This window comes from Lycium ferocissimum, chromosome 8, assembly GCF_029784015.1.
Source record: "Lycium ferocissimum isolate CSIRO_LF1 chromosome 8, AGI_CSIRO_Lferr_CH_V1, whole genome shotgun sequence".
NCBI classification, from domain to species: Eukaryota; Viridiplantae; Streptophyta; class Magnoliopsida; order Solanales; family Solanaceae; genus Lycium; species Lycium ferocissimum.
In genome coordinates, this window is record NC_081349.1 from 23,951,322 (window position 1) to 23,968,714 (window position 17,393).

A 17,393-nucleotide genomic window follows, 5' to 3' on the forward strand; every position below is an offset into this window, starting at 1 on the left:
AGGTTGGGAAAGAAAAACAAGAATTTTGGGTTTTTAAAACCTATCTAATAACTTGAGCTACAATGGTAAATATGAAAAATTAGCTATATAATTTTTTAGAATCTTCCACAATATGGTGGTTTATGTAAGTTTCCCTTCTTAATTTAACCCCGAACTAAACATATTCAAAATGAAAATATCTAATATGACATATAGCAAAACATTTGTCGTTTCACGTTTTATTCACAAAAGATAAGAGGTAAAATTTAGAACCTTTTAAAATATACTCTCTTTGTCCCAATTTATATGATACACTTTTTCTTTTTAGTCTATCACAAAATTAATGATACATTTCTAATAATTAGAAATAATTTAACTTGAAAACTTCCCTTTTACCTTAATGAATATATTTAAAACCACACCAAATATATTGACTTGTTTTAGACTACAAGTTTCAAAAGTCTTCATTTCTTTTTAAACTCCATGTGAAGTCAAACTATCACATAAAATTGGGATTTTGAGGAAGTAGTCACTTTTTTGGGCGGTTCTTCAAAGGAGCTCAGTCTTAAATTTTTGGCCCTCAAATTGCTGGTTTTTGATTTTTATCCTTCGCTAAAAAGTGGCCTGAAAATACCCCGAGAGTCTCCGTTTCAACCCCCGTCTTCAAAAAAAAAAAAAAATGCAAGGCAAGGACCCGCTAGTTGCCGCGCACTAATTCAGAAAGGTACTTACCACCCCACCACAACCTTTGAAAGACAGCATATCGTATCGGCCACTAGTGTAAACATAAGCCTACAGATATTTTTTTTCTATTTACAATGCCTCGAGAAGTCTTCTAGATATAACCATTGTGGAATATGCCATAACCGAATGTACTATATGATACGCATAAAGGGTTGTTACAAAATGTATATAGATGTTATTCTTAGCAATGTACATAACATAATTAGTAGAAGAAGATATTCCAATTGCAAGGAGCCAAGTAGTTTTTCAAGATAGATCCGAGGTCGTGATACCATCAAGTGAGAGTCAAAGAAGATATATTCCGAAGATGGCTTAGAACCGTATACGGTCATTATGAATTCTCGGGTGATGTCGTAAGGCAAGGACCAATGCTCCAGTTGTTTATTAAACCCGATGAATGATGTGTTCAGTGCCATTCCCGGATTTATTTATAATCGTATTCATTGATGATATCCTCGGTATACTCTAAATCGTAGGGAGTGAGCACGTGGAACATTTGCGATCGTCCTGAATTCTTCGAGCTCGCAAATTATATGCTAAATTTTTAAAATGTGAATTTGCCGAACTCGTAACTTTTCCGCCACATCGTCTCAACCGATGGTATTCGAAGGATACCCAAAATATCGAGGTCATGAAGACTTGGCCAAGGCCTACAACGCCTACGAAGTCCGTAGCTTTCGGGGATTGGCGTGGTATTACAGAGATTTGTGAAAGAATTTTTCCTCTATTTTAACGCCGTCGACGAAGCTACGTAAAGTCGCTAAATTCCAAAGGGACAAACAAGTCATGAAAGGCATTTTCTGTGTGCCGAAAGACAAAGTTGACTCCCGGCACCACCCGACACTTCCGGTAGACCGAAGGTTATGGCATTGTGACGCTCGGTGTCGGGTTAGGCTATGTATCGACTAAAGACATGTTGAAGGTTGGCTGCCTATGCTTCTAGCAAATACTTTAAAATACGAGAAATAATTATCCTACCCACGACCTTGAATTAGTCATGCGGTCATTCACGCTTTAAAGATATTGGGAGGCACTATTTGTAATGAAACCACGCGGATATTCACACAAACATCACAAAAGTCTTCAACATATTTTCAAGCAAAAGGAATCGAATTTGCTATTTGCGCGATGGTTGCAGCTAATAATGACTACGACGTAAATATTTTATACCATCCTCGGTAAAGCAACGTGCGGCCGATGCCCTCACCGTAAGTCCACGGGTAGTCGAAGTGATGTTTCATCGTAAAAGAAAAGAATTACCGCAGCTCCGCCAACTAGCCAGCTTCAGAGTTCGTTTAATGGACGGCAACATGCGAGTTAATGCTTAACCTGCACTGTCATTCCTGTATTACCAAGTAAAAAAGGCATCAATACGAGGATCTCAAATCGAGGTGTTACAGAGATTATCGTTCCCAAAAGAGAAGTCACCATTTGAGATCTCTGTGAGATGGGATTCTCGGTGTATCGAAACAGTTATGTGTTCGGGATGTTACGGACCGCGTCGTCGATTCTCGGGAAGCTCGTTGCTTCCGTTATTCCGTTCATCGGAAGCGACAAAGATGTACCATGACCTCAAGTTAATGTATTGGTGAAGGAATGAAGAGAGATATAGGCGAGTTTATGGCTAAATGTCCAACCGTCAACAAAAGTGTAAAAAATTGAGCACCGGTAACAGAGCTCTTGCAAGAAATGGAAATTCCAACCTGGAAATGGGAGGGGATCAATATGTATTTTGTTGTTGGACTACCTCGTTCTCGGCATAAGTATGACTCCATTTGGCTGATTGTTGACAAAGCTGCGAAATCGCACATTTTCTACCAAACAGTTCACATACGCAAAGCAGGACTATGCTAGATTGTATCTCATGAGATAGTGCGGCTATGGGCATTCCTATGTCCGTTATTATGCGGCAGAGCACACCCGCGGCTAAATTCCGGAAATCCTTTCCAAGAAGGATTGGGCACTCAAGTGAAATTTAGTACCGCATTCCACCCGCATCGATGAATGCGAACGCACTATTCAAACCTTAGAAGACATGTTGCGGGCTTGTGCATTGGATTTTTGGGGTAATTGGGAGGATCATTTGCCACTTATTGAGTTTGCATATAACAATAGTTATCATGCCAGTATTCGATGGCCTTATGAAGCCCTATACGAGGAAGTGTAGGTCACCCATCGGATGGTTTGAAGTGGAGAAACACAATTAATAGGTCCAGAATTGATCCAATGACGGTTGAGGAAAGATTAAAGCTTATCCGAGACCGGTTGGTGATACCAAAGCCGCCAAAAGTCCTATACGGACAATCGCGGTAGGAATTTAGAATTTTCGGTGTCAACGACTGGGTATTTTTGAAAGTATCGCCAATGAAGGGGATAATGAGATTTGGTAAGAAAGGTAAGCTCAGTCCTCGATACATTGGGCCCTACAAGATTGTACGCAGAGTGGGCCAAGTAGCTTGTGAGTTGGATTTACCCCCAGAGCTGAACTCAGTCCATCCAGTCTTCCATGTATTGATGCTTCGTAAATGTGTTGGAGATCCGACCAAAATAGTACCCGCAAGCGACATTCAATTCACTGAAAAATTAGCTTATGAAGAAGTACATGTTGCCATACTAGATAGACAAGTGCGGAAGCTTAGGAACAAAGAGGTAGCCTCAGTTAAAGTTTTATGGAGAAATGATAACAGAGAGGAGATGATTTGGGAGGCGAGTATGAAGTTTAGATATCCGCATCTATTTCCACCCCCAGAGGAGACTCAAGATGAAATATCAGTACTCCCAGGTATGAAATGTTTTACTTTATTACTTCTGGGTTGTGCGTGGCCATATTTCTTATTGTTGATGTTGGAGCCCTGTCTGGCGATGTTATTTTGGGCTGTTGTGACAGGAGGGTAGTGCCAAATTACAGGGGAAACTCTGGCAAAATTTTCGTAAGATTCCCGAGAATTTAACATTCGAAGACGAATGTTCTTAAGAGGGGGAGAATGTTACACCTCGGTAATTTCATGTCGTTGCGTCGTGAATAGATTAACGCCAGTTAAGTCGGACACGAGACCCTCACGACTACAAGAGGGTGATTGGCAGCCTTAATGTATTAAGTCATAGGACTTGGTGAAACTAGGTTCGTCGGGGAAATGGAGTATAAGTTATGTTTGGGAAGAATTTCATGGTGTTAAACCAATGAATATTTAGTAAGGTCTTGAGGATGGGTTATAATGTCCGTTAGATCATTAAGGATGTTGCACAAGTACCAAGAAGGTTCCGCTAAGGATTCGAGATCAAACGAAGCGACAAAACGAATTAAAAAAATTGGGGATTATACGGTCATATATACGGTAGTATATTTTATACAGCCCGTATACCTGACCGTAGAACCTTCCAGTGAAGGGTGACTTTCTGGAGGAAACATACGGTCCAATATACGGACCGTATAAATTGTACGGTCCGTATAGTGAACTGTAGGTTTCGGGTTGGGTCCGAACTTTATTTTTATATAGGCACGGTTTTCCTCTTTTTCTCATTATTCACTTCTCCAACCTTCCGAAAACCTTCAGAACTTTCTCCATATCACCTTAACACATATTCAAGAAGGAAATCAAAGATCAAACATCCAAAGTTGGTAGAATCAAAGGTGTGGATGCTCACTGGGATAAAAGTTGAAAAATCTCCTTGGTATTGGAGTTAAGTTCTTCTCAAGTGGAGTACTTGCATTCCAAGATCATCTCTACATAATCAAAGGTGAGTTTTACGATTATTTCATATTAATGATGGTGTTGAGTAGTTGAAGAACTTGAACTAGAAACAAGTATGGAATAGGAGCTTAAGTATGCAAATAATGGTATGTTGGTTTGAAAGGTAGTGAGTTATGATTCATGGTATAATATGAGTATAATCTTGTCATGAATGGTACTAATGATGTTGAGGAAGTATTATGTGAATGATAAGCATGATGTTGTATTATAGTTATGGCCATGGAGGATCTCGGAAATGAATTTGGGAGTTGAATAATGTTTAACTTGAGGAAATTTACGTATTATGATATTATGGGTGTCGTTGTATTGTTTGGGAGCTGTTTTATTATTTGAGGAAAAGTCGTTGAAACAAATGAAATGCTGTCCAATTTTCGTTAACCTTATTCGCTTTAGTTCAGGCTTAAGGATACCTTCAACAATCTAACCTTCGTACGAACCCCTATTGTAAGCCGGAAGGAGAGCTCTTAGTTGATATCGTTAAGGAGATACAAAGGTATGTAAGGCTATCCCCTTTCCTTCAAAGGCATGACTCTTGTTTCATAATTTCTCCCCTATACTTCCATGACCTTCTTACATCCCTTAAAGATGAAGTTTGAAGAACTTTAAGAGCTTCTTACGAGATATGTTCTATAACGATAAAGATGACAATGATGACTTCATGATGTTGATGTTTCTATGCTTATGATTTCATTGATGCTATTCTTCGTTGTTGTCTCACCTCATGATATTAGTTCCTTCAAGGTGAGACATAGCGATGATGATAACGCTATAATATAATCGGAGGTTCACGACCTTACGTCACTCCGATAGAGCGCACTTTTACTTGGGCTTTCATGCATGCTACGTATATTATAGATGTATATGATATGTATATGTATATAGGGGACATGGGGAAAGGTGAGGGGCTATAGACGTATAGCCACCTGATCAGCTGGTATCTTATGATATCATCCCGGACGCGAGATGCCCGGACGTGGGCTATATGGGTGATGGATCGGGCCGTACGTTCCACGGCAATATATTGATATATGGATCGGGCTGCACGTTCCGCAGCAATACATGATATGATGATATTTTACGAGTATGCATGCATGACTCCGCCTTAAGAGGCAAGCAGTCACCGGTTATCTTCTTATCTTTATTTTATCTTCTTGTTCCCTTGCTACATTACGAAGCATGCCTTACATACTCAGTACCTTGCTCGTACTGACATCCCTTTTTTTCTTGGATGCTGTGCTCATGCCCACGGGTGATACGGGAGACGACCCGAACTTTCCTAGGAGCCCAGTTAGCTTGCACGGAGCACTTCCACAGAGGAGGTGCCGTTTCGATATATTCTTTTGTGTATATACTTGGATATGGTGGGGTCCTGTCCCATCTTCATGACTTCAGAGTTTCAGTTAGAGGCTCGTAGATACTCGTGTGTGGGTAGTGGATGCTATGTGACCCTCGATGTATATTTTGTACATTATTTTTTTGCTGCCACGAGAGTTTATGCATATATATATATGAGTACATGCTTTATGGAGTTTATGTGTGTACAAGTTAAGACGATAGTAGTATGATATGTGGTGCTCGGTAGTCAGCTCCGGGTGCCCGTCATGGCCCACTAGGTGGGTCGTGACAGTCTGAAGGACTTTTCTCCTCTGGTTATGCATCTTTAATTTTTCTGTTTTTTCTCCGTTTGGTCACTATCATGTTATAGCTGTTCAAATTAAAGAGGAGAAGAGGGAAAACCCCAGGAAACGCTTCCTCCCTCTCTCTCTCTCTCTTAGGCGACTTCATGGAGACTTGAGGCCTCCATGGCCGTCTGCTTCTCCCGACTTCAAGTTCGTGGGACGACCACCAACAAACCTTACATATGCTTCGTTAATCCATAACAATTCATCTCACCAACCGTTAACCAGAACAATCTTGAAACCAATTGAATACATTCACGGAGAACCAACTATTAAATTCACAATGGAGGAATTGGATAGTTTTTCAATGGAAGAAGGCTTACACCAAGCAGTGATTATGAAGTTTGCACATAACAAACCAGATTTTCATGAGATTCGCAAGAATATTCCAAAACAATTTGATATCAAAGGGCGATGCAATATTGGACAGCTCGAGTTTCGGCACTTGCTTCTCAGGTTTGATTTATATGAAGATTTTGTGAAAGTTTTGTCCAAATCTGTTGGTTATATTAATGTTAATTGGGAAGCACATAAATTTAGAGTTTTCCCTTGGACTATTTTCTTTAATCCTAAGGAAGAAACCTCCATGGCGTTGGTATGGATTTCATTTCCAGTAGCCGAAGTTTATTTGCCAAGAAATCCTTGTTATCAATAGCTTCTTTCTTCCGGAAACCATTGGCGATAGATAAAGCTACGCAAGAAAGGTCTAGGCCAAGCACTGCAAGGGTTAAAGTCATTCTTGACTTACTAGACAAGCATCCAAAGCGTATAAGGTTATTTTACGTGGATGAAAAGTCCGGAAAAGTTATAGAACACTATCAAGATTTTATCTATGATAATCTTCCAAAATATTGCACATGTTGCAAGCATCAAGGACATGATGAATCCGTTTGTCGTTTACGATTGCAGAACCAACAAAATGATGTGCTACAACATGCAGAACATGAAAATGAGGAGCAAGCCAATGGGGAAAAATATCAAGGTGATTTGCGGCAGATGTTAAATGAGAAAAGGATAGCCATAAGTGATTTAGTGAATAGGGATGCCTCAAAAACTGATTTGGTAGTACCTACTACTGCAGATACTAGAAAAGAATTAGTAGAGGCTGATGCTACAAAAACTAATTCAAATTTACCAAGGCAATAAAGAAAATAATAATGAAAAGGCTGTAGAGACAAAAAATTATGATGGTTGGACTGTGGTGACATATAAGAAACTTGCTGGAAAAAGGATTGGATCGCCAAATAAAGGAAATCATGCAAGACCACAAGTTGCTACTGTTTCTAATCATCAAGAAGCCGAGAAAATTGATGCTACATGTGCTGGACTTGCTCGAATTACTTCTAGTGGGAACGAAGAGTTTCAACTGGTGAATGAAATGCAAGCTTGTGATTCTGGGCAGCGAACAAGTGTGAAAGTTGACAATGAGCAGGCTGTGAAAGTTGCGGCGCAAGTTGAAAAATCTGGGCAACAATTAGTGTGTAACGAAGTTTTGAAAGAAGATGGCATGGCTAGTGTAAGGGGATCTCTTTTCTAAGTATAATTCAGTACACTAGGTGAATAAGATTAACTCGAATTCTCTTCCAGTTGTGTCAATTCAAAATGCTTTTCAAGCTATTGCAGGTAATTATTGTGGTGAAGAGGTACAGGGTAATGAGAAGCAACCGGAAGTCGTCGTTGATAATCCTCAACTAGTGGTTGCCGAAGATGTTCAAGATGTGGCTCAAGTAACATCCTTATCACCCCCAATTGCTAAAGTAATAGGGCAAGATTCAAATTCAAATATGAAATTCAAATCCATTGGAGTTCAAATATTGGAGAACATGAATCATGTCCATACACTGCCGAGGAACTTACTTACTAATCATGATACAAATCAATCCAAAGGGAATTTAAATGCAACAAGGATGCCTATTTCGGTGCTTAATTTAGGCACAATGAACACCTCGGTGCAAGAGGAAAAACAAGGGGAAACGAGTGCTCTTAGGTGGGTAGATTTAGTTGAGGAAGAGAAGCATATTACTTCACCTCCTAGGAATAAGTTAAGTCCTCAAGCACCTGTATTTGTGCCTTGAAGTAAGACAAATCCATCTATCTTGTGAACGGTACCTTCTAATTTAAGTGCTACAAAAGTAAGATTGGCTAATAGAGATATCCTTCATTCTCTTGTTTCGCATGATATGGATACATTGAATGAAATTGATAACTCTAAAAAGAGGTTGGCCAGTACCACCAAGGATACGGGAGTATTGCCAGAGAGTCATAAACCAGGAGCTGTAGTTTCAGGATTTAGTCCAAATACAACTAATGATATTGACTTGGGCGATGACATGTTCGATGGGGATGATGAGGATGATATGCTGGACTTATGCTTTGATAAGGTGGCCAAGGATGGGTCTCTCACCTAGGCAACAAAGAAGTGGAAGCAACAAAAACAAAAAGAAGACACATGGAAGAAAACATAGTTGGGATGGCAAGGTGACAGATGAATTTGTTCCGAGGCATCTACCTATGCGACTAGCAAAGCAAAATCATATGACAGCGTCAACAACTTTAACAAGATCCAACAAATCCAAGAAGAAGTGATGAACTATCAAGTGTTGTTGGACAAATTTGAAGAAGAAGACAAGAGAGAAATACTTCAGGTTACTTTAGACGGGCAAACTATCTTTTTTTAGTTCATACATATATAAAATGAAGTTTGAGGTTGATAACTCAACTTTATTCTTGGCTTTTGTATTTTTACATTACTTAAGTATCCTCATTTGTAATATCATCATAGAGTGTATTATAAACTCTGTGATGATTATAGAATACCTAGTTTTCTCTAGCTCTTATTTTCTTCATGCTTGTTAGTTAGTAGAGGTTTTGTTACCTCATTAAGATTAGTAAGGTTAGGCCTAGCCCCCCTTGCTTGTACTCTTATCTGTGAGGTTAACTTTTATTTATTAGTAAAAAATAGCTTGCCTAGCGGATTCGCTTAAAAAAAAATGTTATAGCTGTTCAGTTATGCCAGATTCCACAATGGTTATAGTATATCTAGAAGCCTTCTCAGGCATTATAAACAGAAAAAATTTACTCGCACTTGTTGTTTACACTAAATTAATACATGCACAACATACTACCAAAGTTTGTAGTGGGGTGGTAAGTACCTCTCCATCCTTAACCAAAAGTCTCGGGTTCGAACCCACGGAGTGGAGTCAGCCTTTGGTAGGGAGCGTTTTATCCTCAAAATGAGAATAGAAAACAAATTGGGATGAGCACTGGTCTCTTTATCTTTATTTCTTCTATATACATTGTGCTCTCTCTCTCTCTCTCTATCTCTCTTGACATAAATGCGATGACATGCAGATACAATAACTGAACTCAGAGTAAATTTGCTTCAGTATCAACGGAGATTCCAAGCACATTTTCCTTCACCATCATTAAGTACAAAATAAGTAATTCTTGTGCACATTTAATGTCTCTTAGAACTCATAATTACTATGAAAAAGGGATCTGAGAACATCCCAATAATCTCTATCAAACTTTTTCATTTGATAGAACTTATTTACATTATTGGCTGACATAGAGTATGCTCTGATGCCAATATTCAATAAATCACCTTAATTAAGATATGATGCAGATATCAGAAAGAATTACTATAACAAAATTGTTGACACACTCGGCAATGATGCACGAGTTAAGCAACATTAACTCCACTTGGTTGTTTCCTTCCATGGTGTCCTTCTTAGTACGACGGTCAGCACATAGGGTGGACCTTGCCAAGGCTTTGAGCTCGTCGAGAAAACTGAACCAGCATGTACTGATATGCCTTCCCTTGCAGCAAGGTCAACCTGGTAAACAGCACAGATGAAGAGGCCGGACATTGATGGACCATTTGAATCCTCACTCCCCAATCTGCAATCCATATGATCAAAGTTTTCTTCTTGGGAATATAAGACATGGAAAAATGAGAATGAAAAGTCAAGAACACTGAATTCCAAGTCAAACACTAACCAGCCTTGTTCCTTTTTTGATATTTTTTAATTTCCGGAGTATTAGCTCCCGATTAGCAAAGGCCAGAAAAGCTCTCTACTTAGTGCACTCTCTTAAAATTGGACTGACTGCACCTAATATCCATCTTCCTCTCTTCATATATTTAAACTCCTTGTTCTATATTGCTCGGACTCTTAAAAATGTTGACAAGTGCGCGTCGGATCCTTCAAAAGCAGTGCATCTTTAGAGGATCTGACATGGGTGGGTCATCATTTTTGGAGAGTCTGAGGAACGTAGTTTTGATAGATGCATGCCAGAGAAACGCCCAGCATGAAAGCAGAGGAAGTTGAGTTAACATGAAGTGGTTATTGCACTTGATCTCTCCATGCACTGATCCATAAACAGTTCTTGTTGGTTAACTAACATCCTATATTAGTAATCTCTTTCTCAACTGACTCGAATCTTTTCACGTGTCAGAGCTACAGCATTTGACATTTTAATACCTGAATGGTTTTGAAGAATCTGACCAGTATATAGTGATATATCAATCATCGTACACACACAAATTACAACGATGTAAAATCCACTCAACTCAAGATGTAATGCCAAGCTACTGAGATAACATCAGTTTGAAAGGTTTATATGTGAATAACCATCTCGATATCTTATACAAGTCTCTTTATTACGACTAATGCAAATTAAATTTCTTCTCCTCAGCAACCTTTCCATGAAGTCAGCAAATAAAGAGTAGGCCAGTTCTACTGCTGATGAATCTACCTCAGATCTTGAGGGAGAATAGAGGTAAGGCTTGGGAGGAATTTGCATAGAGTCTTGATTTCCTTCTAACATTTCCACAACCTTGCTCATGGATGGACGATTTGATGGATCAGTCCGTATGCACCATAAGCTCACCATCACCATCTTTCTTGCACATTCTTTCTCCTCTTCATTCATTATCCCAATTAATTGAAGCTCTTCATCTAATTCAATTCATCAATAGAGCCAACGTGGAAAGTATACTTCACTCGTGCGATCAACTCCCACATCAACATTTGTTCTTCCTCCAACCATCTCTAGGACCATCATTCCGTAGCTATACACATCAGACTTGTGAGACACACCTCCCAAGTTTCTGCAAATGATTTCTGGAGCAATATACCCGATAGTCCCTCGTGCACCTAACATCGACACAACGCTGTCCTTTTTTCATGCACAGTCTAGCAAGAACAAACTCAGAGATCTTAGGACAGAAATTGTTATCAAGCAGGCTATTATGAGGCTTTATATCAAAATGCAAAATCCGAGTGGTACAACCACGATGCAAGTATTCCAATCCTCGAGCAATGCCTAGTGCGATTTTGAACAGTATTGGCCAACCCAGTTGGCGAACACTGTCGGATCTTTCCTCATAGAAATTTTTTCAAGATATCCATTTGGCCTGAATTCATAAATGAGAGCTCTTTTGTGACCCTCAAAACAAAATCCCTCAAGGCTCGCGATGTTAACATGTGAGGTCTTGCTAATACTTGCCACCTCGTTAATGAATTCTTCACCACTGCCGTTTAATTGCTGTTTAATCTATTCAGGACCTTCACAGCCACGTGACAACCATTATGCGGACTTCCTTTGTATACATAACCATATCCTCCTTGGCCTAGTTTGTTTTTGAATCGGCCTGTGATTCTTTTGACTTCTGAATAGCCGTATCTCTTTAGAGCATATGATCCATAATTCTTTAAGAATGCTTCAATATTTTGGTGATCCTCAGCATTTGCTTCCCAAAACCTGAGGTATTTGTACCACAAAATCTTTTCTCTGAAGCAGAAGAGTAAAGCCAACAGTCCCACAGTAAGCAAACTTGCACCTGCATAAAAGAATGAAATCTTGCCCATTAGAAAACATAAAATAAATTCATTTTGCAAGTCCTATGCACTATCTGGGACACAAAAGTATATATAGGCCTCAACATCATGTTTAAAAATATCTGACAATTTCTTTCTTGAGAGGAAGTTGGACTAAATTCCTCTTGTTGTAACACTGGAAAAAATGGAAAACTAAACAAGTTATTATCACCAATCCTACTCCACGAAAAGCTGGAAAAGAAGTCAGTAATCAAGGTCTTTGAAAAGAAAAATGAATTAGTAAAGAGAAGGAATTTTTCCTTAACTCCACTATCCTTACATTTTTGATAACCTTGGGTACTTGTCTCTCCTATCATGCTTTGTATTTATGGAAATATTTTGAGACTTTACCGCAATGAAGATGTTGTGACCCATTTATGATTATAATACTGGCTAGGAGCTGACCCATAGAAGGTATTTGGGCCAGGAGTTAAAAAGAAGAAAGCCAACACATTAAGCAACCCAATAGTTTGTTAAAGGGGTTTAATTGGGATCCAGGTTGAGCAAAGGGGGGGAACATGTTTTGTTATAAATAGTAGAGTTTGTATTCCCTCATCGTTTCTGAGTCTTCTTCTTATCTCCTTTCCATTTCCGATGCTACTTTGTTATTCACCTGTTTTTATTGTTGTTTCAGTGTAATCCATCTTAGTATCGAATACACATTGAAGCTATTAGTCTCTTGAGTTTGGTTGCGGATTTCCGGTTCATTACAGAAGAAGAAAATTCAAACAATATGCATGAAAATTCTGAAATATGAAAGAAGCCTGCAGATAATGGATATTTAATTACCTGCGCCCAGAGTCAGTCCCAACTTGCTTCTCGTCGTTTTTGCTTCTAAAAAAGAAGAAGAGAACTATTATAAATATTATCGCTATGTGATATGAAAACAGGAAAGGACTTTATGCACTAGACCTTGAGCCTGTGGATTATTCTTTTGATGACCTTTAGCAGGTGGATAATTTGGATATGTACAATGAAATTTATTGCTTTTATCAGTCTTGCATTGACCTCCACCATAGTGACATTTGTAACAGAAATCAGACAGTTCCCATTCAACTAGAAAACCGGGTCTTAACATATTGAACAAACCACCATCATCTGATCTTGAGCTAATTGGCAATCTGATAAGGGAGCATTTAGCAGTAAGATTGCCTGCTTGAATATCTTCAACATTATCATCTCCGAGAAGCTTGTAGTAGATGTTAAAGCTTTTATAGCCATTGTACATTTTATATCCAGCAAAATGATCTTTCTTGTTCTGGGTAATATTTGGGGTATTATAGCTGGTGATACTGCATTTGAAGAAGTTATGAAAATTCACTGACAGGATTTCGAAAGAAATAGAAGGAGAGTCTGGAAGGGAGATATTTTGATTAAAAGCCTGGCAATTGTGTTGCGTCAACAAGGTATAGAGATTCGGGTCCCCCAGCTCAACTGTATAACTATGCTGTGTGCCTAAAGCATAGTACCAATCTCCTCCAAGAAGCAATTGGATACTTGGAAATGGTTCAGCGTCACAACCAGAAATGGGCATTATTCCACAGTCAGGTTGTGTGGAAAGAGAAAGAAAAGCTTAGGTCAGTAAGATTTCCCTATGAAAAGGACTTTGGACAGGTAAAACTAGTTATGTCATTTGCCTGAACTAAGTAAAAGATCAGAAGATGAGACCAAAGGAAGGACACAAAATAAGCGAAAGCCATATTGAATCTCAAGATGAGGAAGACTAAAAATGAACTCTGTTGTTCACTGCACTTGTGTTTAAAAGCATAGTAGATTTGGAAAAGTTGTAAACAAAACGTATATTAAGGGCTGTGATGGAATCTTCAAAGCACCTTCTTGTCAACAGAAAGACTTGAAGTCTTGCACCACTAATTAAGACATCATTGTGAAGCCTTACGACGAAACTGACTTGATATATATGAGAATTGCTTACCAGCTGGTATAAGACGTGTTTTAAGATATTCTTTTATTCCCAAAAAGGGTTGCTACATTTTTCTTTTTGAGAAATTTTTAATGTGGTTCTTTTTATTTAACTAATGAATTGGTTCGCGTTTCGCGCGATTATAAAAATCTTATTGAATTTATAAAATAATTTTTTAATTCCCAAATAATAAAAAAGTTTAATTATTCTTTAATCTTCAAATTCAAATTGATTAGATTTTATTATTGTTACTTCTTTAATTTTTATGAGCTACGGGTTTTTAATGATCCCGAAATATTGATTCTTGTATAATAATTTATATATTCTCTTAATGAATCACAAAAGAAAGAGATGAACTTCAAAATAAAAAAGAAATATCTTTTATGTTAAATAAAATTTAAACATAATTTATCTATGTAAAGTGTGTCTATCTAACTCTTCTTCTATACCTTTTTAAATCTTTCATTTTAAAAAAATCTTAAGAAATGCATGAACCACGACTTCTACTACAAAAATAATAAGGAAAGGGAAAAAATCCATGCAAACAGAATTTTTTTGTTCAATTTTGCCTTACTTTTTCATGTTGTTCCTTTTCATTTTTTCCCCTTCTCTTTCTTTCTTGCTTCCGTGCCATTTATTTTGAGAAATAATATCTATCTTTTCTTCTTCTTTTTTTCCCTCACCGAAACATCACATTCTTTATAACAGTCACTCTACTTTAAAGCTATTCTTTTTCCATTTTCATAATCATAGAAGCTGTATTAAAAACTCTTAAAATGTGGAAAAAAAAAAAACTGCTCATTTCTTTTTAAAAAAATCCTGGAAATTCAACACATGACATCGTTAAAAAGGGGAGAAAATTCAAAGTACAACGAAATTTTCAAGTTTCAATTTCATTGAGAACTCTTTCTTGGACAATTGAGGGATTTGTCATTTACCAATGAAATTATGTAAAATTATTTGGTAAAGCTTATTCTAAAATAACATTTTCACTTACTATTATTGATAAATTTTGTGATCTTAGCAGCTAATAACTAAGCAACAAAAGATGCTTATACTATCTATAAGAATACATGATAGAGAATTTAGAAGACAAATTATTTTAAAAAATAATAGAAAACAATTGACATTAAAAAAAAACTCTAGTACTGGGGAAAAATCTAATTTTGATAGAAAAGTTCTTCACATTGGAGATCAAAATTGGAAGAAGAAGAGAGTAACAAAAAATAGAAAATCATATCAATCCAACACAAACAACATATCAACAACTTAACAAAAAAATAGGGTAAAATTACATCCACATATTGCCTCGTCAGTCACCTATTTTCAGTTTGAAAAAAAAAAAATTACAACCATGTATCAAAAGTAAAAATATAAACTACCAAAAAAAATAAACAAAAACAAAAAATTGAAAGGAACTAACCACCAGGTGTCTAAGCAATTGACAAACACCGCTGGTCACATGGTGGACAAGGAGTTTTTGAAGAGAAACATGGGGGCTACTTGCTATGTGTGTAACTATTGCGATTGTTGATAATAAATGTCTTATAAACAGTTAATAATAATAGGTGATCAAAGGTTTACAAAACTGAAACTTTAAGTGCCCATTTATGGGCTATTTAAGAGCAATAATCATGTTGAATTGGATGGATGAATCGTGAGTCACTGCCGTGAGAGAGTTAAAGAAATGGGTTTTTAACATTACTATATTATATAAGAGCAAATGTGAGGACTTTTGTAGTCCTCACAATAATTTTTCAATTTTTTAAAAACTTTTTAATTAATTACTTTTATGTTCTAATCTTATTTATTTAAGTCAATTTTTTTATTTTTTGTTTTTAAAGTCTACTTTTCAAAAGCTATCGAATTTGGGGACTTTTGTAGTCCTCACAATAATTTTCAAATTTTTTTAAAACTTTTTAATTAATTACTTTTAGGTCCTAATCTTATTTATTTAAGTCAATTTTTTTGTTTTTGTTTTTAAAGTCTACTTTTCAAAAGTTATCGAACCTCCTACCTCATTTTTCACGTTCTTTGATTTTCGATTGGTGCTCGATATCCGCATTTGAGCCCAATTAATCCAGATAATTCGCACTGCATCGCGCCTATTCGGGGGGAGCGCTTCCTCCAAAGATTTTTTTCCATATCCATGTTCGAACCCCTAATCCCTGATTAAGAGAGGAGCAGCTCCATCTACTGCACAAGTTAAATTATGTATTTGTCTTAAAAGTTCATTAACTATGTATAGATTATTTATTTAGAACTAAATAACTTCAGAAAATTAGGATACATAAGTTATAATGTCAAATTCTGGTTCCAAATTTGATTTGAATTAAATAATTTCATCAAAATGGAAGTTAAAATATTAAAGGAGTGAAATGAAAATTTTGCTTCCATATAACTACCCACTTGTGGGACTACAATGGGTATATGGTTGTTGTTGTTGTTGTTGTACACATGTACTAACACAAATTATATTTCTTTAGTTAAAATATCTATTTTTATATCTTGAGTTTGGGCCCGGGCTTAGCACGAGCCTCACATAACTAGTAATAGATAAAGAATGCTTAAAATAATTACAGTAGTAAAACTATGTTTGACTTTTAAATAATAATAAATTCATAAAAGGAACACTCACACCCCGCTCACAAATTCATTAGTTTCTTAACTAAGCCTTGATTTTTGAAAAGTCCTCTCAATCACTGGTCATACATCATAAGTTAAGAATATTGATATCATTTTTTTTTCGGCGGATTTCCCTTCATTTGAGGTGGTTTTTAATTTTTGTCCTTCAAATTGGTGGTCTTTGATTTTTGTCCTTCGCAGGTTCTGAGTTTGAATTCCAGCTCAATAAAAAAAAAAAAGAATTTTTGCAAGACAAATGTTTGGATTCGCAAACTCTGCCTTAAGGCAGAATTTTGCAAAATTTTATCCATGCAAGGCAAAGTTTTGAAGGCAAAACTCTGTCTTACGAATCGAAACTCTACTTCGCGAATTTTTTTTTAAAATTTTTGATTGAGCGGGGATTTGAATCCGAAACCAAGAGATTTTTAGCGAAGGACAAAAATTAAAGACCACCCCAGCGAAGGGCAATCCTGCAAATTCCGCTGTTGATATCGCATATCATCCACTAGAAAGCCATAAGACTGGATTTTATGGAATCTTAATTTCATCTAAGGAAAAAAATTCATATCTTTAATTTAGTTAGGTATTTATTATTCAATCGTCCATCTGTTCTTTTCAAATCTTATTTTCTCGATATTGCTCGTATCATATATATATATATATATATATATATATATAAAGCTAGGTATAGACAAGGTGGACACCTCTCTATGGTCAAGAATCTTATTTATCTTTTTTCTCCTTTTTTTGGCTTTTTGCCTTCATTTTCTGCATTTAACTTAGGTTAAAAAAGCTAAAAGATTCTATTATCTCT

General features: G+C 36.9%; 1 pseudogene; it reads right to left on the bottom strand.

Annotated features, from left to right (window-relative positions):
- Positions 1 to 10,620: 10,620 nt before the first annotated feature.
- Positions 10,621 to 13,733, bottom strand: LOC132066150 (rust resistance kinase Lr10-like; annotated as a pseudogene).
- Between the last annotated feature and the right edge of the window lie 3,660 nt (positions 13,734 to 17,393).